The 25,120-nt window shown below is 38.6% G+C and overlaps 1 protein-coding gene and 1 long non-coding RNA gene across 8 annotated transcripts in view; one reads left to right on the forward strand and one right to left on the reverse strand.

Annotated features, from left to right (window-relative positions):
- The window catches only part of LOC105483388 (sidekick cell adhesion molecule 1), a 960,109-nt gene that overhangs the window by 915,079 nt on the left and 19,910 nt on the right, over nt 1-25,120 (reverse strand). The gene's annotated exons all lie outside the window — the stretch shown is intronic.
- Nucleotides 1-25,120, forward strand: part of LOC105483383 (uncharacterized) — a 52,045-nt gene that overhangs the window by 9,508 nt on the left and 17,417 nt on the right. For 2 of the 3 annotated variants that reach the window (XR_011622634.1, XR_003018425.2), the window contains exon 3: nt 10,573-12,066. This is a non-coding gene — a long non-coding RNA (uncharacterized lncRNA). Of the gene's footprint in view, nt 1-10,572; nt 12,067-25,120 lie in introns of those variants that run through there. The other variant, XR_011622635.1, reaches the window with a different exon arrangement.

The following is a 25,120-nucleotide window of genomic DNA, read 5'->3' on the forward strand; positions in this document are numbered from 1 at the left end:
AGGCAGAAGGATTGCCTGAGCCGGAGTTGGAGGCGCAGTGAGTCATGATCACACCACTGAGCTCCAGCCTGGGTGACAGAGTGAGACCCTGACTATTAAAAAAATAAAAATAAATGAATGTTAACTCTATTATTATTACCACAAGGGTACCAGACAGCACAGCACACTTGTAGAATCTGAAGTAGCGTCATCGATCAGGACCATACGTACATTGCAGTGCTGGCAAGAAGGAGAGACAAGGTGGAGCCTAGGAAGAAAGTGAAGCTAGATGAACAGCCTTGCACGGAGGCTCACAGGAGCTCCACTAGCCCAGGTGACACCTCTCAGTGAACTGGAAAGGTCCCCACCCATGGAAACCAGCCCCAGAGCTGTAGACAAGCTGGCAGGACTCCTCTTCTCGCTGGTGCCCACATGCAGGGCACAATCAGCTTTATTACGAGCAGCAGTTGTGCATGCACAGGAGTCTGAATTTTATTCTTAAGACAGTAGGAACCTCCCTGAAAGATTGTAAGCAGAAGAGTATGCAGTATCACAAGTTGCAATGTGGACAAATGAGACTCCAAATCTTAAAAATTAGACCCAAAAACATTTTATCTAGGAGTACAAGTGCCAGAAACATCTAACAATGGGGTTATTCTAAAAGAATTGTTTTAATTATTATGCTTAAAAGAGAGAAAACAAGAACTGAATAACTGCGGTGGGTGATGACACTGCAATTCCAACAGACTGAGAACGCTTGACTACCGACGTCACAGCAGCCCAAGCTTTGTCATCTAGACAGGGTGACCTGCATATCCTAAAGGATCAAACATTACTGCAAGAAGCTATTTAATACGAGAAATCTCAAATTTCATGGAACGTCATTTACTACCGAGGAGGAAATACTCCAGAGAAGCAGTGAAACAGGAAAGAGATGGCAAGGCATCGTCTGGGAAAACAGATAACGCTGAGGGGTCTTTTCAGCTGTGCCACCATCCTGGAATTTGGGTTTCCGTAAACATGTTACAAGCCCTGATACGTTACTACAACTCCCATCTTCAAATCAGAAATAATTTCCTGGAAAAAATGAAAACTCATGTTATTGAATGATGGGGTTTCCTGCCATTTAAATAAAATGGCATTGCAAATCATGCTTACTGTAAGAATGTATAAGTTAAATATATTTAATATGTTAATGTCACCGAGTAGGATTTTACATAATTTTTTTCAGGAAATTCTCATCTCACAATGACAGCTACTTTGGTTTGTTGACAGACTATGTTTATATTAAAACATTATTCAGTCTCTTTTTAATCTCATTTGTTTCCTAACATACGTCAGGTCCCAGTATCTTTTCTCAATGTATCCTCTTGAAGATATTTAAGCTGTGAAAATATTATTTATCTGGAACAAGTCAGGTCCTAGAGAAACCAGGAAATAGATATCAGCATAAGCATTTTTGCTATAAAATCCATAAGTTATCTGAAAATAAAATCCTCCAAAACCAAAATGCAGTTTCTAATGACATTCCCTCTGTGTACTTCAATGCAGCAGTGATCAAACCACATTCCGTGGAGACCTGAAGTTCTACAGCAATAGTTCAAAGACTTCTATAAACGCTTAATTTCTTGCAGCATGTTTTAAAACCTGTAATAAAGCACAACAGTCATAATCAGATGGGTACTATTCAAATTTTTACGTAAGCTGTCCCCAAAGCACTACCCTGTGTGGTAGGTCAATTTGTGCTTGTGTGGACCTGGAAATGAAGCATCTCTTGTTATTACTGTACAACAGTAAGACTTGCAGTAATCATGTCATTAACTACAAAGGCTCACCACTCATCATTTTCTGAATTTAGGACTGCTGAACTTTTATGTTCACTCTCACAGAACTCACTACCAGGTACACTCTTGCAGTATATGTGAAAAGGTAAACTATACACTAGACAGGGCTCAGCTCCATCTGACTGAAACGTGCTTTCAGCATGCCATTACGTTCAGTCCAGCAATAACAAAGAAGAACACGATATCCACCTATTCTGAGATGGTAATGTAGTTTTAACGTTTGTTGCCAAATTTGGGGTCTTTTCTATTTATGATAACAAGAGCAACTGTCACATTTTTATTCAGTGTGGAAATAAACTATGTACAATTCCTCTTTAAGCTTCCATATCAACATAAGCAAAGCACATCTTGAAATTAAAAGAGAAACTGTTTTCAAAAGCTAACAACTGCTACTACTTAAGTCAGTCAGAATTTTCTTAGATATACAACGGGAAAAAAAAATGGATCCTGAGCTAGGTACAGAGCTTTAGCTTTGCAAGATAAAAGCAGCTGTGGTGACTAGATGCATGACAATGTGAATGTATTTGATGCTACTGAACTGTATACTTAATGTTTCAGATGAAAAATTAGGATGTATTTCACCACAATTTTTAAAACATTTTTTTAAATTGTACATGTAGGGAGTTTTTCACTGTTCACTTTTTACTCTGTATTCTCTAATCCTGAAGACATTTAATTCTGTAGACTTCTTTCCCTGCACTTAGTTTTCATTGTGTCCATAGGCTTTGGTACGAAACATTCCTTTTATTGCTTTGTCTGATCGAACTAAACTTAATGAAAATTTCTGGTTTTGTTTTTTGTTTTGGTGGTATGTGTTTAGCAACTATGTTTAGTATCTATACACCTTCACTGTTTATCCTCTTCAGAAATGATGTCTTTTATCAATAATGTATCCTGTAATATGTTTACTGCTTTCAACTGGCAGTCTCAACTGATCTGATATCAACACTGTCATTCTGTTTTTTTGTGTTTGTACGGTATCTTTTCGGCCATCTCTTCACTTTCATCTTCCTCTTTAACCACTGAAGTGTTATTTGTTATCAGCTTTTTGTTTTGTTTTGTTTTGTTTTGTTTTTTTTGAGACGGAGTCTCGCTCTGTCACCCAGGCTGGAGTGCAGTGGCCGGATCTCAGCTCACTGCAAGCTCCGCCTCCCGGGTTCACGCCATTCTCCTGCCTCAGCCTCCCGAGTAGCTGGGACTACAGGCGCCCGCCACCTCGCCCGGCTAAGTTTTTTTCTATTTTTAGTAGAGACGGGGTTTCACTGTGTTAGCCAGGATGGTCTCGATCTCCTGACCTCGTGATCCGCCCGTCTCGGCCTCCCAAAGTGCTGGGATTACAGGCTTGAGCCACCGCGCCCAGCCTATCAGCTGTATTTTAAGGTACTTTCCAATTTTGTCTTCTAATAGAAGTCAGTCCATTCACATTTAATTAAACTTTTTATTAGGAGATAATTATAGATTCACAAGCAGTTGTAAGAAATACTACAAAGAGATCCCATTCACCCTTGACCAAGTTTCCCACAACAATGACACTTTGAATAGCTAGTGCAACACCACATACAGGATATTGACACTGATACAGCCAAGATACAGTATTTCCACCACCACAAGGATCCCTCATGTCGCCCCTTCATTACCACATCCATGTCCTTCCTACTCTCTTCTGCTCTTCAGCCACTGGAAGTCACTAATCCACTTCTAGAATTTTGTCATTTCATAAATATTACATCAGTGGAATTATACAGCATATAACCTTTTAGCATAGGCTTTTTATCACTCGACATGGAGATTCACAGGAGGTGCATCAATACTTTGGCCCTTTTTATTGTGAGAAGTAAGCATGATGCAGATGTACTATGGTTTAATAATGCATCCACTGAAGGACATCCGGGCTGTTTCCTGTGTAGGGGTATTTATTAAAAATAAAGCTTCTCTAAGCATTGCTGTACAGGTTCTTGCATGATTATGTGTTCATTTCTCTGAGATAACTGTCCAAGAGTACACCTGCCAAGTTGTATGGTAGTTCTACGTTTTTTATAAGAAACCGCCAAACTGTTTTCTAGAGTGGCTGTACCATTTTACATTCCCACTAGCAATGTATGAGCAATGTTTCTCTGCATCTTCACCAACATTTGTTGTCTTTTTATTATTATTTCAGCCATTTAGCAGAAGTTTTCTCCCTATGGCTTTAATTTCCATTTCCCTAATGGCTAGTGATACTGAATGAATGTCTTTTTCTGTGATTATTTGCCACTTAAATATCCTCTTTGGTGAAAAGTCTGTTGATGTCTTTTGTCCATTTTCTAACTGAACTGTTTTTTCCTATTGAATTTTGAAAGTTCTTTACATATTCTAGATACTAGTCTCTTGGCAGATAAATTGGATGCAAATATTTTCTACTAGTCTGTAGCTTGTCTTTCCATCCTCTTAATATGCTCTTTCATGGAGAAAAAGTCTTTAACAGGTTCTAACTTACCAAGTTTTTCTTTTATGGATTGTGATTTTGGTATCAAGACTAAGAACTTATTACTTAGTTCTGGATTCTGAAGACTTCTTCCTTTTTTCTGAGATGGAGTTTCACTCTTGTTGCCCAGGCTGGAGCGCGATCTCGGCTCACGGCAACCTCCACCTCCCGAGTTCAAGCGATTCTCCTGCCTCAGCCTCCCAAGTAGCTGCGATCACAGGCATGCCTCACTAATTTTGAATTTTTAGTAGAGATGGTGTTTCTCCATGTTGGTCAGGAACTCCCGACCTCAGGTGATCCACCCGCCTCAGCCTCCCAAAGGTCTGTGATTACAGGCATGAGCCACCGCGCCCGGCCGACTTTCTCCTTTTTTCCCTAAGAGTTTTACAATTTTACATTTATGTCCATAATCTATTTTGAGTTAATTTTGTATCAAATATAAAATTTAGATCAAGGTTGATCATTTTGTCTATGAATGTCCAATTTCTGCTCCAACACCATTTGTTAAGAATAATAATCAGTGAATTGCTTTTTCACCTTTGTCAAAAATTAATTTGGCATATTTATCTTTTAGTTCTCTATTGCACCACATTAATCTGTGTATCTTGATTACTATCACTACAGGGGAAAGCTTTAATATCAGAGTGATTCCAACTACTTTATTCTTTTACAAGATCGTTTTAGTCATTCTGGGGCCTATGCCTTTCCATACAAGTTTTTCAATAATCTTTTTATGTATCTACCAAAAATCTTTGCTGGGATTTTATGTAGGAACTGCATAAAAGCTATGATAATTCAGGCAGAACTGACATATTTACCATGTTGAATATTCCAGTATGTCAATATGGTTGGTGGCAACATTTGGGTCCTCTGATTTGTTTCATCGGTGTTTTGTAATTTTCAGCACAAATATCCAATACATGTTGAAGTTTATATCTTTTTCATAATTTTTAAAACATAAATGGCATTGTGTTTTTAATTTCAGTTTCTGCATATTTGTTGTTAGGGTATAGAAACATGGTTTTTGTGTTGATCCTGTATGCAGCAACTATGCTGAATTCCTCGGTTCCAGAAGTTTTCTTCTAGATTTCTTAGGATGAACAATGATGTAACCCGTAAACTGGGACTGTTTTGCTCTTGTCTTTTAGTACTACTGTTTTGGACAGCAAAGGTAAGACTGAACATCCTGGCCTTGTTCCCAACCTGAGAGGAAAGACATTCCATCTTTCATTATGGAGTATGGTCTTACCTGGAGGAGGCTTTTGTTAGATGCTCTTTATCTAGCTGGAAAAGTTCTTTATTGCTAGTTTTCTGAATTTTTAATCACGAATGAATGCTGGATTTTGTCAGATGCTTTTAATGAGTCAACTGATACTGATTTTTCTTTGGTGTGTTGATATTGTGGATTGCATTGATTTTTGAATGCTGAATCTTGCATGGCTGGCATAAATCCCATTTGGTCATGTTAAATATTAATTACTCGATTTGATTTGCTAATATTTTCTTGAGGATCATTGCCTTTAAGTTCATTAGCGATAATGAACTGTGGAGTTCCTTTTTTGCAGTCTCTGATTTTGCTGTCAGGGTAATACCAGACTCACAAAATGACTTTGTAGGTCTTCTCTGTTTTCTAGAAGAGATTGAATAAAACTGGTGTTACTTCTTCTTTAAATGTTGTAAATTGTCCAGTGAAACCATCTGGGCCCAGAGATTTTTTTTTTTCTTTTTTTTAAGGAGCATTTCAATTAAGAATTCAATTTCTTTAATGGCTTTTAACATTACTGTATACCTTGTTTTATTGCACTTTATTGTGCTTCATAGATTTTTTTTTTTTTTTTTTTTTTTTGGGGGAGATGGAGTCTCCCTCTGTTTCCCAGGCTCCATGGAGTGCAGTGGCCCAATCTCAGCTCACTGCAAGCTCCGCCTCCCGGGTTCATGCCACTCTCCTGCCTCAGCCTCCTGAGTAGCTGGGACTACAGGTGCCTGCCACCATACCCCACTATTTCTTTGATATTTTTAGTAGAGACAGGGTTTCACAGTGTTATCCAGGATGGTCTCAATCTCCTGACCTTGTGATCCACCCATCTTGGCCTCCCAAAGTGCTGGAATTACAGCCGTGAGCCACCGCGCCTGGCCAATTTTTTTTATTTTACTTATATTTTCTTACAAATTGAAGATTAGTGACATCAGCATCATTTTTCCAAAAGCATGTGCTCACTTGTGTCAGCATTGTCTAGCAACAATTAGTGTATTTTTAGACAAAACGTTATTGCACTCTATAGAGTAAATATAACTTCTATATATACTGGGAAACCACTTTCTGTGACTCCTTTTATTGCCCTATTTGGTTTACTGCAGTAGTCTGAAACCAAATCCGCCACATCTCTGAGGTATGCCTACGTTCTGATTGTCTATTTTGTCTTGGTTGAGTTTTAGTAGGCTTTAGTTTTTAAGAAAAACTAAAAAAGCTAACTAAAACTAAAGATATTTCCTCTGTGTTGTCAAATTTACGAGCACAAAGTTATTTGTGGCATTTCCTAATTATCCTTTTAATGGCTGCAGCCTCTGTAGTGATATCCTCTATTTCATTCCTGATCACTGATTTGGGTCTGACTCCTTTTTATCTGTGTCAGTCTTGCTAGTAATTTAACAATTTCATTGATCTTTTCAAAGAAACAGCTTTTTGTGATTCTTCTTTTCCCTCTTTTCATTGACTCCTGCTCTTCATTCTGCTTGCTTAGGTTTGTTTTGCTCTTTTCTAGTTTCTTGAGGTAGGAGCTTAGATTGACTTGAGACCTTTCTACTTTTCAACTTAATTTATAATACTTAGTGCTATACATTTCCCTCTTGGGACTGCTTTAAGCTACATCCCACATATTTAATAATGTATTTTTCATTTTTATGTTTAACATTTTCCTTTGAGACTGACCCATGGTTTATGAATTTTAGAGATTTTCCTGTTGCTTTTACTATTTTTAGTTTGATTCCATTATTGTCACAGAACAAATTCTGTAGGATTTCAATCCTTTTACATGTTTTATTTTTTAGCCCAGGATAATGTCTATAATGTCCCATGGGCACTAGAAAGTCGGATATTCTATTGTTTTGGGGTAAAGTGTTCTAAATGTCGGATTCTGTTGGCCAACTGTGTAAGTCGTATATTCTTGCTGATTTGGTGTATAATTTTACTAATTGCTAAGACTATGGTGTTTAAGACTTCAGTTATTTATTAAATTTATTTATATGTATGGAGTATTTGTTAAATTTATTTCTCCTTTCAGCTCTATCAGTTTTTGCTTCATGTATTTTGAGGCTCTGTTTGGTGTGTACATATTTAGGATCACTATGTCTTCCTAATGTGTTCATTCTTTGATCCTTATGTCTTGGTCTTTAGTAATTTTATTTATTCTGAAATTGTTTTTTAAATGTTAATATGGCCACTCTTGTTTAAATTCATGTTTGCATGGCATATCTTTTTCCATCCTTTACTTTCAACCTACCTATGTCATTGGTTTAAGAGAATTTCTTGAACAACATAGTTTTGGATCATGTTTTCTTAACCACTGTGCCAATCTCTATCCTGTAATAGGTATATTCAGACCATCTATATTTAAGCCAATTATTAGTATGACAAGCCTAAGCCTGCCATTTAATTATTTGTTATTTTGTTTTTTGTTTCTCCTTTCTTCCTGTGGATTATGTCAGTTTTTTAATAATTTCACCTTGATTTATTCATAGTGCTGGAGTGTATCACTCAGTTTTCATAATGGCTGCTCTAAGGACCACAATAAGCATATGTAACTCATCACACTCTACTGGTATCAACATTTTTACCAGCACAAGCAATAGGAAAAACAGGCTTCCACACTTCTATGTAAGTTGCCTTTACTCTCCCCACCTTTTTTTTTTTAAACACAGTCCAGAGTTTTTGGTTGTTTGTTTTTTGGGGTTTAACACCTATCATGCCATGTATTCATAGGGGAGAGGCCCCAGCAGCTCAGGTTCCTCTCCACTGCTTCTCACAAAGTGTGCTTCTCTGGGAACAGGCTGACTCTTCAGCTGAACCCTAGTACCCTTCTCTTTGGCTTCCTTCTTTTTCTGATCATTTTCCTTCACATGTTTCAGGAAACTATCTTGGCTCTTAAGAGTGCTTAATGTGTTCAACATGCACATTAGTTCTCTTGGCAAGAATCGTGCCCCGACCTTGTTTGTTTACAACGCCAACAGCATGCTGAGTAACATCGTAGACTCTTCGAGTTTTGCCATGGTAACACTTGTGGGGCTTCCTTTCTGAAGAGTACCCATTCCCTTGATGTCTCCAATAACACCTTTCTTAGACATTTGCAGGTATGTGGCCAAAAGAACAAGTCCACGTTTTCTAAAACGCCTAGAGAACATATCGGGTGCCTCTCCCCTTTCTCTCTGTTGTTCATCATTTTGGCAAATTAACAGAAGATGGTTGGTTCCAGCCAAAAGGCCCTTCCTCACTTTTTAAGCATGTCTTAAATATTTCCTCTGCATACACTTAGTACATCAAATTGTGTTAAAATTTTGCTTCAACCAAATATAACTCATAAAAAGTCTATTACATGTGTCCCTATATTTGCCCATTCCAGTCCTTTCTGAAATTCAGAGCCTTATGTTTTCATTTCCACTCATTTAAAGAACTTTTACCTAGTCTTTAAGGGTATGCTTGGCAGCAATAAATTATTTTCCTTCATTCAAGAAAGTTTTCCTTTTCCCCTCATTCCTGAACGATATTTTTGTTGCATATAGAATTGGTGGTTAATGGTTGTTTCTTTCAGCCCTTGAAAAATGTTGTGCCATTTTTCTTCTGGCCACCATCATTCCAGATGAGAAGGCGCCTCTCAATTGGACTGGTTTTCCCCTACAAATTACACATTGTTAAACTCCAGCTACTTTCAGTTGCTTTCCTGAGTCCACCTTGCACAAGTTTAATCATGACGCATCTTGGCACAGATTCCTTTGGGTTGATCCTGTTTGGGGCTCACTCAGCTTCTAAGATCTACAGCTTTCTGTCTGTCACCAAATTTGAGAAGTTGCAGTCAGATTATTTCTTCAGCTCTTTTTTTGGTCCCACTCTATTCTTTCCTTCTGAAACTGCAATGACACAAGTGTTCTCTCTTTTATCATCATTCCAGAGGTCTAGGAGACTTTTTTTTTTCTTCAGTCTACTTTTTTCACATTGGGCAGGTTCTAATCTTGTCTTCAAGTCCACCTGCCACTGCCACTCTATTGAGCCCATTCAGCATTTTTAAAATATCATTATTTTTCAGTTCTATCATTTCTTTTTGGCTTTTAATAAATAATTTTGATTTCTTGGCTGAGATTTTCTAACATTTTGTTTCAAAATAATTTGTAATAACTTGTTGAAACATTTTTATCATAGCAGCTTTCAAATCCTTGTCAGATAAATCAGGTAGCACCTGCTGATGGTCCTTTCTCATTCATAGGTGATATTCCTGGATCTTGGTATGAGTGATTTGCAGGAATTGTATAAATTTGTATGAATTGTATCCTGTATGTTTCTGATATTAAGAGACCCTAGATCCAATTTAATCTTTTAGTGGGCACTTCCCTGCTACAAAGGTATTAATACCAGGGATGCGTGGGCGTGCATGTTCAGCTACCCGCTAGCCCCCCATTCCCCATCACCCTGACAAAAGTCAGGTGATGACTCACATTGCCTTGTTGCAGACAGATGGGGTGGGAGTTCAGCTCATTGACACCTTCCCAGCCAAAGTGTGGCTCCAACTCACCATTTCTGTTGCCTCTGTGTAAGATCAGCTACCCTCTGGGCCAAGCTACCACAAGGGAAGGGAAAGCCAAGGGCTAAGCCATACCAGTTTGTTGCTGCATCCGGGAGCAGAAGTTCAGCACCCCCATGGGCCCTACTTATACCAGAGGAGGGGTAGGGAGGTGGGGAGTGTCAGTTAGCTCCACTCCTCCATACCTCATTTGCCACCAGTAGGTGTGGAGGCTCACCTCCCCACCAGGGGATGATGGCGATGGAAGGGGTCAAGTGTAATGGTAATTAGCCTCCTGCTAGCACCACCTCATCATGGCTGGTGGGGGCTGGAAACGGCCCTAAGCTGGGCTTTGCTGACACTACCCTGGCAGAGAAGTCAGAGCACCACCTGCTCCTACCAGGCAGAGGGTGGAAGATCGGCTCCCCATGAGATGCTGTCAGCACCACCTGGCAGGGGAACTGAAGTGCCACCTGCTTCTGCCACGCAGGAAATGAAAGATTAACTCTCTTCTCAGGCACGCCTCCAGCCTCTGGGTGGGGAACCGAAGCATGCTGCCTGCTCTCGAAGCCTCGGAAGGGAGGAGGGCAGTTTCCTTGGTTTAGCTGGAGCAGAGTGAATACCGACAAAAGGTCTGTTTTGTTAGACCACCCTCCCTTCCCCTGTCCTCTGGCTATGCGGAACAGGCTCTTCTCAGAGTTTTGCTGTCTGTGACTACTGGTGGGGTTCAGGGATGCAGGCTTCCGCAGTGCCCTGTACGGGACATGTGGGAGATAGTAAGGAAACTGAGGGAACTGACCCCCTTGTCATTCTAGAGTGGCCACAGTCTTCTCTTCACCATTCAGCATCTTCCTATGCTTCTTTGTTATGTGAAGTCCAGGGATTTTGAGTCCTAAGAGGGTAGAGAGAAATGGGGCTGCTCCACCATTCCCATTGTTTCATCTTTCTTTGCTATCTTGCGCAGTTTCTACTTTTCCTTTCCTGACTCCCACTGGTCTGGGTTGGGTTACTATTCATTTCGTTTTTGCTCCTGTGAATTTGAAAGTTCCACTGCTTACTTTTCTCTTCCTGGCAGTAGTGATCAGTCCCATATTTTATGACTATTTCTTATGACTACTTTCTCCACAAAGACCCTCTTATCCTTCAATCTTCCGATGAAGACAAGACCTTCAGAATAATTTCCCTGTCCCCATCTGCCATGTGGCAAATGTTTGAGCACCTACTATGTACCGGGTGAAGAAAAGATAAGGAGCAAAATAACATTCCTGCCCTATGAAGCTTATAGTCTACTGGGGAACTGAAAAAAAAAAAAAAAAGATATGTACCATTATGCATCTTATCCCAGTAAGTTAATAAAGCAGTTGTTTTAAATACAGAACAATCAGGAGGCAGCTTGGAAGTAACTTGGTAAGCCAGGTGGGTAACGCTTAGAGGGTAAAGAAAGATAACTGGGACCATCCACACAGAACCTTGTAGGCCATAGTAAGGCTTTTAAGTTGTATTCTAAGTGCAATAGGATTTATAATCTAAGTGAGCAGTGGAAAGACATTATTAGATTTATGTCACTCTGGCAACTGGATACAGAAGTTAAAAGTTAGGGCCACCATTTGTAAGGCTTATTAGTGATGATGGTGGCCTGGAATGGCAGCAATGAGGCTGATTATAAGTGACTGGTTTCAGGGTATGTTTTAAAAGCAGAGAAAACAGAATTTACTAACGGGATTCAGTGTGAGAAATAAGAGAAGAAAAAAATGAAGGATAACTCCAAGATTTGGGGCCTGAGTTACTGGATAAATGATAAAGCCACTTATTAAAATGGGAGACACTAAGTGAGAGAGATTTGAAAAAAAAAAAGAAAAAAGAAAAATCGAGAGTGGTTTCAGACATGTTAGATGTGAGAAGCCTATGAGATATCTAAGATGACTGACCACTGGAAATATACCTCTGGACTTCTGGGAAAGGCTGAAGCTAGAGATAAACAAAGGAGATTGCCCACAAAGAGAAGAGAAGTCAAGAACAGAATAAGGACTGAACCTGAGGATATGAAGAGAAGATTCAATGAAGGAAACAGAATGAGCTGCCGCCAGCGAGACAGGAAAGTACAGTGCCCTGGATTCTAAGTGAAGAATGGTGCCACGTGCTGTGCGGGGCTGTCGTGGGGCCTCTGGAACGTGCTCTGGCCCTCTCACCTCCAGGATCCGCCTCCAAGAGCCTCAGTTCTCCCAGCAACCTTGCTGACTCCTGCCTCTGCTTTCTCACACTCTTTACGGGGCTATGACAGCTACTTGTGGTCATTTGAAAGGGATAGCAGGGAAGAATGGGAGGACAATTAAGTGGAGTTCGTACCCGACAGCTGCTTCTTCTCAAGTGTAGGCTCCACCATCTACTGAGAGTGAAAGAGGCCAGCGTAGAGTGAGAACTGTTGCTTTCAGCAACAAACAAGTCAACCTATCAAGGAAAGGTGAAAGGACTACAGAACAGTCTTGAAGAGCCAGCTATACTCAGAAACTATAAATGTAGAAAATACTGCAGACTGACTCACTTCAATCTACTCCCACCTTCTAGCCCTGCAGAGTCTGGAAAGCTGAAAACCACATTTCCCAGTTCTCTTGCTACTGGGGTTCTGCTCTAGATTTAGGTTCTGTCAGATTATGATAAAAGTGAATCACGCAAAACACAAATTGTATGGTCCAACTGGGTTAAGAACGAAACTGAACTAAGTGGGGAGAGAAACAGACTGTGACATAGCCACTTTGCTCTTGTGGACAGCAGCTGAGGTGGTGTGGTTCTGAGGCCAGCAGTGGAGCAGCAACAGCCAAATCAGCAGCCCCATGTCTGGGATAGACGCTGGCCACCCTGGCAGTCCAGTCCCACAGGGCAGCCTTGGGAATTGCTCCCAGCAGGTCGTGCTAGAGAGTATGTTTTTAAGTATGCTCAACAATTCACCAAGAAATTTAATTCCCTGTAATAAATTACTTTCTGCTTAAAGTAGGAAGAATTAGAGTCTGTGCTCGACAACTGGACCCTGACCAATACCATCGTCAAAGTTGTTCTAATTTATCCAGAAGTGCTGAGCCACAAGGGTACAAGAGAAGGGAAGGGCAGGGAGTTTGTGCTAGGTTAGGGGTATGCATGGTAGGACAGATTACAAAACAGGCAAGCCAGTTCAGGGTTCTGATGTAGGAGTTACAAATGAGCCTGGAATCTAGGCTGAGTGTGAAAGGAAATAAAGCCACTGCCAACATACAAGAAGTCAGAGATAATGAAAGACACAGACAGGTAGGAGACCAAGACAAAACAAAAGATAAGCATTCCATAGTCACAGTCGAGATACCTCTTTGACCTCATTAAACGGCAACACAAGGTTATGAAACGTAATGAACACCTCTGCAGAAAATGGCACGCTCCTTTCATACACCATTTGTATGTACTTTCCAAACACCATTCTCCCCAGAATGTCTAGAAAACACTGCAGACATTCCAAAAGTTTCTAAATATCATAATTTTTGCCAAGAACTGGCTGTATTGACTCTGCATTTTGGCCTTCAGTAGAAATCAGGTACCATCCCTCCCCTGACAAAGCAACAGAACCACAGGAAGCAGCCTAGTTCCCAATTTCTTAAGCAGGAGACCTCAACTCTTTCCCAGACAGCATACCTGTGAGAATGCCAAAGTCAAACACACTGCCCCAAGTAGCAGCTTCTCCTTTTTTGGCGCTGCCCTTATAAAAGGTTATGACACACTGACAGGGAAAAATCTAAGAGCCCTTTTCTGGACAATGAGGCTCATTCCCCAGGCTCAACTTAGCCTTCAATTCTAATCAGCAGTAATGTCCAAGTGGTAAGCTGAATAACTGTTTAACTTAAAATGTTAGCATTATTTAGGCACTGTTAATAAAATTTAATATAACGAGAATCACATAAAAAACTTGGCAGATTTACCAAAAATATTTCCTGTATCTATTCCTGGGGGAAAAAGAAGTTATTTGGAAATAGAAGCACCTTACTGGCTGAATGTCGGAACCTTTAAAAGTATCGCTGTCCCCTACAGCACATTATGACATTCCTAGAAGTTGTTCCAGCCTCTACTAACTTTAATTATAAAATGCAGAGCCTTTCTAGGGCCTAGAAACAGAATAATTCTAAAATAAATGGCAGACCATTTACATTTATTAAAAATAGCAATAAGAGTTGTTTTTCAAAATAGATAAGATTCCATTATCATGCCTTTATAATGACCCTGACTTCACTTTAGAAGACTTACTACTTACGAAAAATGTGAAAAAGGGCAATCTTTAAGTTCTTGAATCCTGTTGAACCATATCCCTTTTCACCCACAAAATAAGAATTTACATACAGAAAAGATATAATGCCAGAATAACAGGAAAAAGGGGAGAACAACTGACAGCACTGACATTAACGGATGGAATCCTGCTAGGATTAATTTGTACAACTTTAGTCACACTTGTAAGTAAGCCATGCCCTGTACATTAATCATCGAGAACAAGATGAGACTTAAAACTATAATTCATTAAAGAAATTTTTTAAGTTTTCCATGGATAACCAAAAATAAATCAGTTTAAATCTCCAAAAATCTCAGTGATTAGTGTCTTTCAAAAACTTTAGACATATTAACTTTCAAGAAAATAATAGTTTGAATAAAGTATTTTTTAACCTGAAACAGATTCAACACCATCTTCTAAGCATAAAGAGGCTCAATACTACTCGAAATAAGGCATGAGAAAGTTACATTCTGAAATTGAAGTAGTTAGCTGATTTTGAGTACCTGTAAAGTAAGCAGTAACTAATGTTTACCATAAAATGCAAAGCTACATTGCAAGGTTCCATTTTATTGTAAAACTTAGATTTTCTTATCAAAATACCTTTAAAAGTATTTCCAAATAACACGTCTGAAAGTCAACTAATTGGTACTGCCTTAAAATAAGCTGCACCTGAGATTATCTTCAAGTAATAAGCGATTGAGATTTAAAAAAAAAAAAAAAGTTGACTGTGCCCAATCTTATGAACCTGGTATCCAAAGAAAAGGTGTTTCACCAAGCAAACTCATCCTTTAAAGACTTGTGTTCAGATATGACACCAAAAGCACAACAAAGGATAAATTGAACATCAAAATTAAAAACTTCTGCACTTCAATGAATGCCATCAAGAAAGTGAAAAGAGGACCCACAGAATTAGAAAATCACACCTGATAAAGCACTTATATCTAATATAAAAATAATTATCACAACTCAATAAGACAACTAATGTAAAAAATGAGCAAAGGATCTGATACATATTTCCCCAAAGAAGATGCGTAAATGGACAATACGCACATAAAAAGATGCTCAACATTATTAGCCATTGAGGAAGCACAAGTAAAAACCACAAGATACCACTTCACACTTACCAGCATCATGCATTGGCCTATATTCTGTTGCTATAACAGAACACCACAGACTGGGTTTTGTTTGTTTGTTTTGAGACAGAGTCTCGCTCTGTTGCCAGACTGGATTGCAGTGGTGCAATCTTGGCTCACTGCAATCTCTGCCTCCCAGGTTCAAGAGATTCTCCTGCCACAGCCTCCCAAGTAGCTAGGATTACAAGCACGCACTAGCACACCAAGATAATTTTTGTATTATTAGTAGAGATGGGGTTGCACCATGTTGGCCAGGCTGGTCTCAAACTCCTGACCTCGTGATCCACCTGCCTCAGCCTCCCAAAGTGCTGGGATTACAGGCATGAGCCACTACAGCCAGCCCTATTTTTATGTTTTTTAAAAGACAGGGTCTTACTCTGTCATCCAGGCTGGAGTGCAATGACAGGATCAAAGTTCAGAGCAGCCTCCTGGACTCAAGCAATCCTCCTAACTCAGCCTTCCAAGTAGATAGGACTACAAGTGCACCACCACACCTGGTTGTTTTTTGGTTTTTTGTTTTTTTCTTTAAGAGAAATGGTTTTGCTATGTTGTCCTGGCTTGTCTCGAATTCCTGTTCTTAAGCAATCTTCTTGCCTTGGCCTCCCAAAGTGTTGAGACTGCAGGCATGAGTCACCGTGCCTAGCCCTAGACTCGGTAATTTATAAAGAAAAGCTGACATAGCTCATGGTTCTGGAAGCTATGAAGTCCAAGACCATGGCACTGGCATCTGGTGAGGGCCTTCCTGCTGTATGACATGGCAGGAGGCATCACATGACAAAAACAATGCAAACACATGCATGTTAGTGCAAATCTCTTTCTCTTCATACAAAGCCAACAGTCTCATCATGGAGGCCTCACCCTGATGACCTTTATCTAATCCTAATTACCTCCCGTAGGTCCACCTCCAATCAACATATGAATTTGATGATGAAGTTTCCAACACATAAAATTTAGGGAACACATTCAAACCACAGCGGATGATTATTTTAAAAAAGAAAAGTAAGTGTTAGAGAGAAATTAGAACCCTCACACATTGGTAGTGGGAATGTAAACTAATGCAGCCATTTAGGAAACTAGCAGTTCATCAAACGCTTAAACAGAGTTACTATATGACCCAGCAATTCCACCTGTAGGTACATACTCAAGAGAAATGAAAGCACATGTCCACACGAAAATTCATATGTACCAGCATTATTCACAGCCACCAGAAAGTGAAAATAACCCAAATATCTGTTTATCAACTGATAAATGGAAAAAAAAAAAAAGTGACATATACATACAACGAAATACTATTTAGCCATAAAAAGGAATGAAGTATAGACATCTACTTGGTATCCATAGCGGATTGGTTCCAGGACCTCCTCTGCATACCAAAATCCATGGAGGCTCAAGTATCTGATATAAAATGGCATAGTATTTGCATATAACCTATGCACGCCCTCTCCTATATTGTCATCTCTAGATTACTTATAATACCTAATAAGCACAAATACTATATAAGTAGTTGTTATACTGCATTGGTTAGGGAATAATGACAAAAATGAGTCTGCATATGTTCAGTACGGATGCAGTTTTTTAAATATTCTTAATCTGTGATTGAACGCCAGATGTGGAACGCACCAATACAGAGAACTGACTGCAGTAGTAATACACACCACCACATGGAAGAGTGGAGAACAGCATGCCAAGTTAAAGAAGCCAGTCAAAAATGGCATGTCGGATGATTCCACTTACATGAAATGTCCAGAAAAGGCAAATCTAGAGAGATGCAAAGGAGATTAATAGTTCCCCTAGGGTAGGGGGTGAAGATGTGGCGTGATTATAGCTAAGAAGGGTGAGGCTTCTTTTAGAGAGATGAAAATGTTCTGAAATTGACTACTGAGAGTTGCACAACTCTGAACTCTAAATATCCTAAAAACTACTGAATTGTACACTTTGAATAGATGAATTATACGGCAGATGAATTATATCTTGAATAAAGCTGTTTTTAAAAAAGTATATGAAAAAGGAGCTTATTTCCTTCCAAGGAGATCAAAATGAGGAGACAGGAAAGGATCTGCTTTTCCCTGAAGTCATAAAAGAGTACATCACGGATGTGGTTTAGAACCAAGAGTGTTGGGAGCTTAAATGAGTACCAACCATTATCTGCAAAATGTAAGACGATATGCCTCATACATACATAACCATTTCTTCAAATTTAATTTGTCAGTAACAAAATAAGTCAATTTAAACAAAAAATACATTTAAAAGACATACGTACTTAAATAATGTCTAGCGGTAGCCAGGGAGGGGATAAATGGCATCGGTGAACATTGTAAAAGACTACATTGATGAGACCTTTTATTTGGGTAATCCAGCATTATTTTACAATTATAGTATTTTTCAATGATTCCTTACATTTCCATGATAGGAAATCTACCTTTTGAATTTTCTTACAAAAATATGTCAAACTACACAAAGTTGTTCACTGCATGATCACTTCTACTTACTGAAAAAAAAAAAGCCAAACCACCTAGCAGCCCATCAGCTGAACTAACGGAATGGTATAGTCCATGCGGAATATTTCAGTCACTAAAAGGAAAATAGATGTATGTGTGTAGTCATGGAAAGATTTCTAAGGCACATAAGTAAAAGAGGGATGAAATGGAGAGCACATGATCCTATTTGTATGAATTTTTGAAATATATACTGACATACAAAGATTTTATGAAAAAAAATACACACAAAAAAATTCATAGCAGTTATCTTTGAGTAGAAGGATTAGGGGAAGGAGACTTACATAATACACTTTTCTGCTGTTTGAGTTTTAACCAGGTTTTTTTCATATATAAATAAATATTTTAAAAATCATACTACCTGCCTTTCTGTGTGAAGTTTGGGTCTTGCCACACAAATACAAGCAACCCAGATCATCTGAACTAGAATGTTAGCATGATCTAAAATGAAATCATCATCATCATTTATAAGCAACTTCAATATATGTCTAAAAGCAAATTCTAAGAGCTCATAAATGTAGACCTTAAAATAAGCCTACTTCTCTTTTATGATACATTACTTCATTTCAAATAATTCAAAATAACACCATAATGTACTAATCAGATTGGAAAAAGTGAAAATATTTTTTAAATATCATTTGTCATTTTGCCTCTGGAAGACATTTCTTTGTTCAACAGTTAAAATATTTCAACTACAGATTTCCACATTATTCTTCCCAATTATCTTCGGGCGGAAAGTTAAACACGCACAGAATAAGAATGCCATACTAGTAACACGTTATTTTTAGGCAGTTCTATTCTGAATATGCTCCACATAGTAATCTAATTTTCACAGCCTCCAGAGGGACAAACAGGAAAAGCACATGCATTTTTACACATGCATAGTGATAGGGTATCAAAATACACCACCTATCATTCAACATACGACAGAACAACAACTATAGGTACAGACACCCTCTGTGCCAGAAGTGTTAAAAATTCAGACTTGAGTTTTCGATGGGTAATTACAGCATTACATAATACTCCTGGGGTACGGAAAAGCATACCGTAATCAAACACATTACTATTTCTGCAAAGAAATGTATGAATATTCACATCAAGTAGGATAAATAAAGACATAGCTGTTCAGGTCAAGTTTTGCTTCCAAATGAGTTATGAAACATTCTGCTGTCAGAATTGTTTTTTTATTTTGGAACTACAGATATGGGATTCCGGGCCTACACTGGGCAGCTTTCAGCTGGAATATTATTTTTCTCTACTGAAAAATATTTTCTTATATAGCAAAACTGCTTTAAATCTCAACGCTAAATCCCTGTTTGGAGAGATGGGTATGTGAAGTAAAACCTTACAAAGATCATCTCAGGGTTTTCTAGAAACCCAAAAGCATCATTTTAATCACAAAACCAGTCGCTTGCTTCCAGCAGCTGTATATAAAATCAGTAAAAGCTAAATGTGAGCAGCCAGAGAGGAGACAAAATTTATTGCTACTTAATTAGCAGCTTCTTCCTTGTTATCCCTGAAACCTTCCACATGGCATATCTGCGGATAGCTGTCTCCATTCATCAGCCTCTTCCTTCAATTTCTCTCTTCTCTAAACTGAAGATGCCCACCTGGTTCCTTCAACCATTCCCTGTGTGACACCATTCTCTAATGTCACCATGCTGGTCACTCTGTTCTGGAAATGCTCATTTGTCAATGTTCTTCTGAAGATGTCACACCCAGGATCAAACACTGCAGATGCTACCAGACCAGCTCATAGTCTGGTTATCTTTCTGGAACTGAACATTATCTTTACATCTGACGGCTTAAAATTATTCAACCTAAGAGCTAAATTACACTTTTGCAATTGGTGTAAACCCACAGGAAGAAAATCAATTAACTCACTATTAAAGTTTATAGCCACTTTGTACCCAATAAGTGTATTTTAAAAATACTAATTTCAGTAATAAACAGATGTAAATAAAAGTGAGGGATCACAGGTTAAATGATAGCCTGAGAAGCCTCTTGCTTCACAAAATGAAAAGAAGGAAAACAGGTGGGATATAGATGAACCAAAATTAGCCATGAGTTGAAATTACTTAAACTGAGTGATGGATGCATATTCTACCACTGCATGTATTTACATTTTCCATGATAAAAAATTAGATAAAAAATAAATGAATTGAAATAAATAATTTAGAAAGTAGTGTTGGTGAGAAGATCTAGCAATGGGGACTCAGTGGATGTGTAAACTAACACTACCTTTCCAAAGGGCAGCTCTGTGGTAGGGAATAAGACATTCTCTATGAGCCAGCAATCCTACTTCAAAGTATTTACCCTAAACTAACAGAATTATCAGACAACCGTATTCATCATAGCATAGTTTATAATGAAGAACCAAAACAACTTCAATGCCTAGCAATATCAGAGTAAACTAAACTATTACTCGCAGTGGAAGAGCATACATCCACTGAAAATAATGTCTATCTACATTTACAGTTTTGAAAACGGGCAAGTTGTGGACTGACAGAATACAAAACAGCATATAATTTGATCCCATTAGATATGTACACTTTTACATACGTATATAAGCATAGAGATTTCTAGAAACATGTTCACCAAAATGTTAACAATGGTTATCTCTGGGTAAAAGGATTTCTGTTGATTTCTACTTTCTCTACACTTTTATATACTCTACAATTTGCAATGAACAAGTACCATTTTTACTAAGCCATTAGGAGGCAAGAAACTAACCACATTGTTAAGTTACATTAAGAAATACTGTACAGTAGCTTCACTGTATGTACACACATTCGGATAGATAGATACAGCTAAGTATATGTCTGCCCTTTTATTTGGTTGGCTCTTTATCCCTATGAGAGTGTACTCCGGATACTACCAAGTGAGATGGTCTTTGCTAGGCCTCTCGAAGGGAGGATGTTTGATTCAGGCAGCCTAGTCATGGTTTCTAAAAGCACACCACTTTTCCTGCAACAACAACCTGTTAAGATTTTCCTGCACAGGAAAAACCAGTTGAGCAAAATGTCAGAGAAATTCAATAGAACTGAGGACTATCTATGTACTTTGTAAAAAATTTGTAAGACATTATCCAGCAATTTTTCCGATACTTTTATAACAGACATAAAGCTATATTATTTAGCTATATTAATAATTTTACACAGGAAGCTGGTTCATTGTGTTGATACATCCTTTAATCTTTTATGACAGTTCTACGATGGAAACAGTTACTTTTATAAACCTATTGTCTGTAATTAATCATCATTTTGGTCCCTGGGAATTAGAATTACAGAAAAAGAGCTTCACATGCTTATGATAATAAAAAATTTTAAGAGCAATGCCTGAATTCTTTTAAAAGTATATCTATGTTTCTCTCCTTAAATTGGTATTCGTTGAATATTAATGAAAATATAAAGTAAAATTACTTATTTATAATTGTAAACAATAATCCATGGCATTAAAGGAATACAGAGCAATAGGTTAAGATGTTAAATATAAAGGTTAGGATATTATATATTAAAGGTTAGGATTACTATAAAACATGCAATTAGGAAAAAACAGGCTATTAATGCTCAGATCACGAATCCTTGTGTATTCCATGTTTAAGATATGGTCTACAGTTGTAAGATCTCAAATCTCCACATCAGAAACTGTGTTTTAAGCATCACCTATGAGACTGAAGCATCACCAAAAAAGTGGTTTGGGAGAGAACTTTAAGATCTCCTTCCCAGGGAACCTAGGATGCTTTTGGTGACAGTGACGAGAAATGCAGTTCCAGAGAAACATAACCAATAGCTGTTCCACCACCAGAGTCTACCACTGAATATGTGGCTTGAATACAGTTTCCTAAAGCTTGTCCTCTGTTAAAAATAAAGAAAAGTTCAACATGGAAAGTTTACCTTCCGTTAAGAAAAATGAAGCATGGGAGGACTTTCGTGCAAACGTGTGACCATAAGAACTTTCAGATTCTGAAATCTTGCCCTTTACTTTTTTCTGGGCATAGGTTTGATAAAATTACAGGAGAAAAACAAAGCATTGGTCAAAAAAATAAAAATACAAAAACCAGCAACCATCTCAAATTGAACCCATTAGGATGACTTTTCTAAAGAACAGTTTTCCAGTTTCTATTTTAACAGCAAAAGTAAGAGCCTACTTTTGCTTTGAGTGCAAAAATTACAGTTATAAAATGGGAGTGTATTTCCTATTACAGGGAAGATAAAGTATCTAGTTCCACATCATCTTTGATCACCAGGTCCCATACTCAGGAGCAAACAAACTTCCAAGAGCTACCTCCTGACTATTCTTATCCCATACTCCAAACATTTTACACATCGGCTTTTTATACCTACTTTTCAAAGGCTGAAAGTTCATCAAATTAACAAGCAAGCAAAAAACTGCCTTTAAGGGAGTCATTGAGTAGGTAAGGCTTCTGGGTAACAGTAAATATTCTAATGCTTTGATTTGGGTATTACTTATATGTGTATGTCTCTTTGTGAAAATTTATCAAGCAATATACTATTTGTCTTCCTTTCCATATATACATTTTAATAAAAATTTACTTTTATAAAACATTCTTACAATCAAAACAATCTACTCAATTTCAAATGCTAAAAGAGGACCAGAAAAATGACCATGAAAAATGAATCTGACCCTACAACAGCAATGTGAAAAACAAAAACATGAGTATCTCCCTAGAATAGATAACCAGATTTTACTGTGAGGGCCAACAGCCCATTTACACTCATTTCTCTCATGCTTACTTCTACATGAGACGGATCATGTGATACAATTCTTGTAACACACAGAGGAATATGAGACCAAATGGCTTAAAGAAATGAAAATAGGTAATAGAAACTCTGCAATCAAAAGACAGAGAAGATGACATTTCACTGGCTAAAGAAGAACCTTTACCCAATCTAGCTACAGATCACTAAACTGTGAACACTGTGATAGGCAGAATTCAAAAATGTTCTGCCCCAAACTCTGGAACCTGTGACTAAAAATGAAATCTCACTCCTGTGACGTCATATTCTACGGCACATTTAACCAGAAGGCAGGGAAATTATTAAGGTGGACCTGATCTAGGTACACGAATCAAGAGTTTCTCCAGCTAAAAATGTAACTCAAAAGTACTCAAAGCATACAAAGGACCTGATACACCATTGCTGGTTTGAAGATGGAGTGGGGCACATGAAAAGAAATGCAAGTTGGCCTCTAGAAGCAGGGTGTGACCCCAGCTGACCGCCAGCAAGAAAACAGGAGCCTCAGTCCTACAGCCACAGGAACTGAACATGACCAGTAATGTGAGTGAGTTTGGAAGTGTATTTTTCCCTAGAACCTCTAGACATCTTATGGCCCAAACACTGGCCAATGTTACCACATATTTTCTTCCTATCTTTCACAGCAAGCTCTGGAAATTCGATAGGCACAAGCAGCAATTGTGATAAAGAAAAAAGAATTACACAACATATTCATTCACTCAAACATGAAGTGGGTTCCCCTTAGGTACCAGGGACCATGCTGGGTGCAGGGAATGTAACAATGAATAAAGTAATCCTGTCTTTTGAAGTTCACAGACTTGGTGAAGACTGAAACTAAGCAAATGAATTGAAATTTGCCTGGCCCTAGGTGGAGTGGGGGAAGGGGGCTAGGAGACAGCATCACAGTTAAAGGGACCTGCCAACAAAAGCGCAAAACCTGGTCTGGTGCATTGGTTCACGCCTGTAATTGCAGCACTCTGGGAGGCCGAGAGGGGCGGCTTGCCTGAGTCCAGGAGTAAACCAAAACTGAAACTAGCCAGCTATGGCAGCACACACCTGTGACCCCAGCTACTTGGAAGGGTGAGGTGGGAGGACTGTTTGAACCTGGGAGGTAGATGCTGCAGTGAGCTGTGATGACACCACTGCACCCCAGCCTAGGCAACAGAGGCAGCGACAGTCTTGTGGGGGGGTGGGGGAGTGAAGGGGGCGGGGCACAACACATTAGGTGAGGAGAAGGAAGCAAAAGAGTAGAACTACCATATGCCACATGAAACCAGGAAGAGATTATACTGCAAAGGAAAACAAAGCTCAGATTATAAAGATCCCTGAATGCCACTGAATTTTTTTTTTTTTTAAAGGAAAGTGTAGGCAACAATCTGACAAACTGGAATTCTCGTACATTGTTGGTGGAAATGGAACATGGTTCAGCCACTGTGGAATAGAGTTTGGTGATTCCTTGAAAAGTGAAACACAGGATTGCCATATGACCCAGTAATGCAACTCCTAGTCATATACCAAAAATAAGTGAAAACAGGTGCTCAAACACACACATGTTCACAGCAACACTATTCACAATAACCAAAAGGTGGAAACAACACAGATATCCATCAACAGAAAAATGGATAAACAAACTGTTGCACATACACACAATGGAGTATTATTCAGTCATAAAAAGAAATGATGTACTGACACATACACAACCCAGATGAACCTCAAACATCATGCCAGGCAAAAGCAGCCAGACACAAAGTCTTATTCCTGCATATAAAATTTTCAGAATACATAAATCCACAGAAGCAGAACATGGGTGGATGGTCATTAGGGGCTGCTTAATGTGCATGGGACTTCCTTTGGTGGGGGATGAAACTGTTCTGGAACTAGAGGTGGTGATCACACAGCACTCAATGTGTTCAACGCCACTCAACTCACTTTAAAATAGTTCATTTGATGCTGTGTGGCACCTAAGGAAAAAAAAAATACTTTAAAAAGAAAGAAGTTAATAAAAATGACCTGTAGAGGGAGAGGGCAAACAGGTTGGGGGAACAAGGGTATAAGCAGAGCTTCCGTGTATACACTCTGCTACAGTTTGACCTCTGAATCCTGTAAACATGTTTACAATGGAAAGAAAGAAAAGAAAGAAAAAGAGAGAAAGAGAAAAAAAAGAGAGAGAGAGAAAAGAGAGAGAAACAGAGAGAGAGAGAGGAGAAAGGGAGAGAGGAGAGAGAGAGGAGAGAGTGAGAGAGCAAGAGAGGGAGGGAGGGAGGAAAGGGAGGAGGATGAGGAAGAGGAGGAGGAAGAGAAACCAACCCATATTTATTGTATTAAATACCAGGTTTAAAAAATAACTTGTCAAAACATGAACAATGTTTCTTTGGGAAGTAACTTCAGATACTATATG

Source organism: Macaca nemestrina, chromosome 4 (genome assembly GCF_043159975.1).
Source record: "Macaca nemestrina isolate mMacNem1 chromosome 4, mMacNem.hap1, whole genome shotgun sequence".
Classification (NCBI taxonomy): domain Eukaryota; kingdom Metazoa; phylum Chordata; class Mammalia; order Primates; family Cercopithecidae; genus Macaca; species Macaca nemestrina.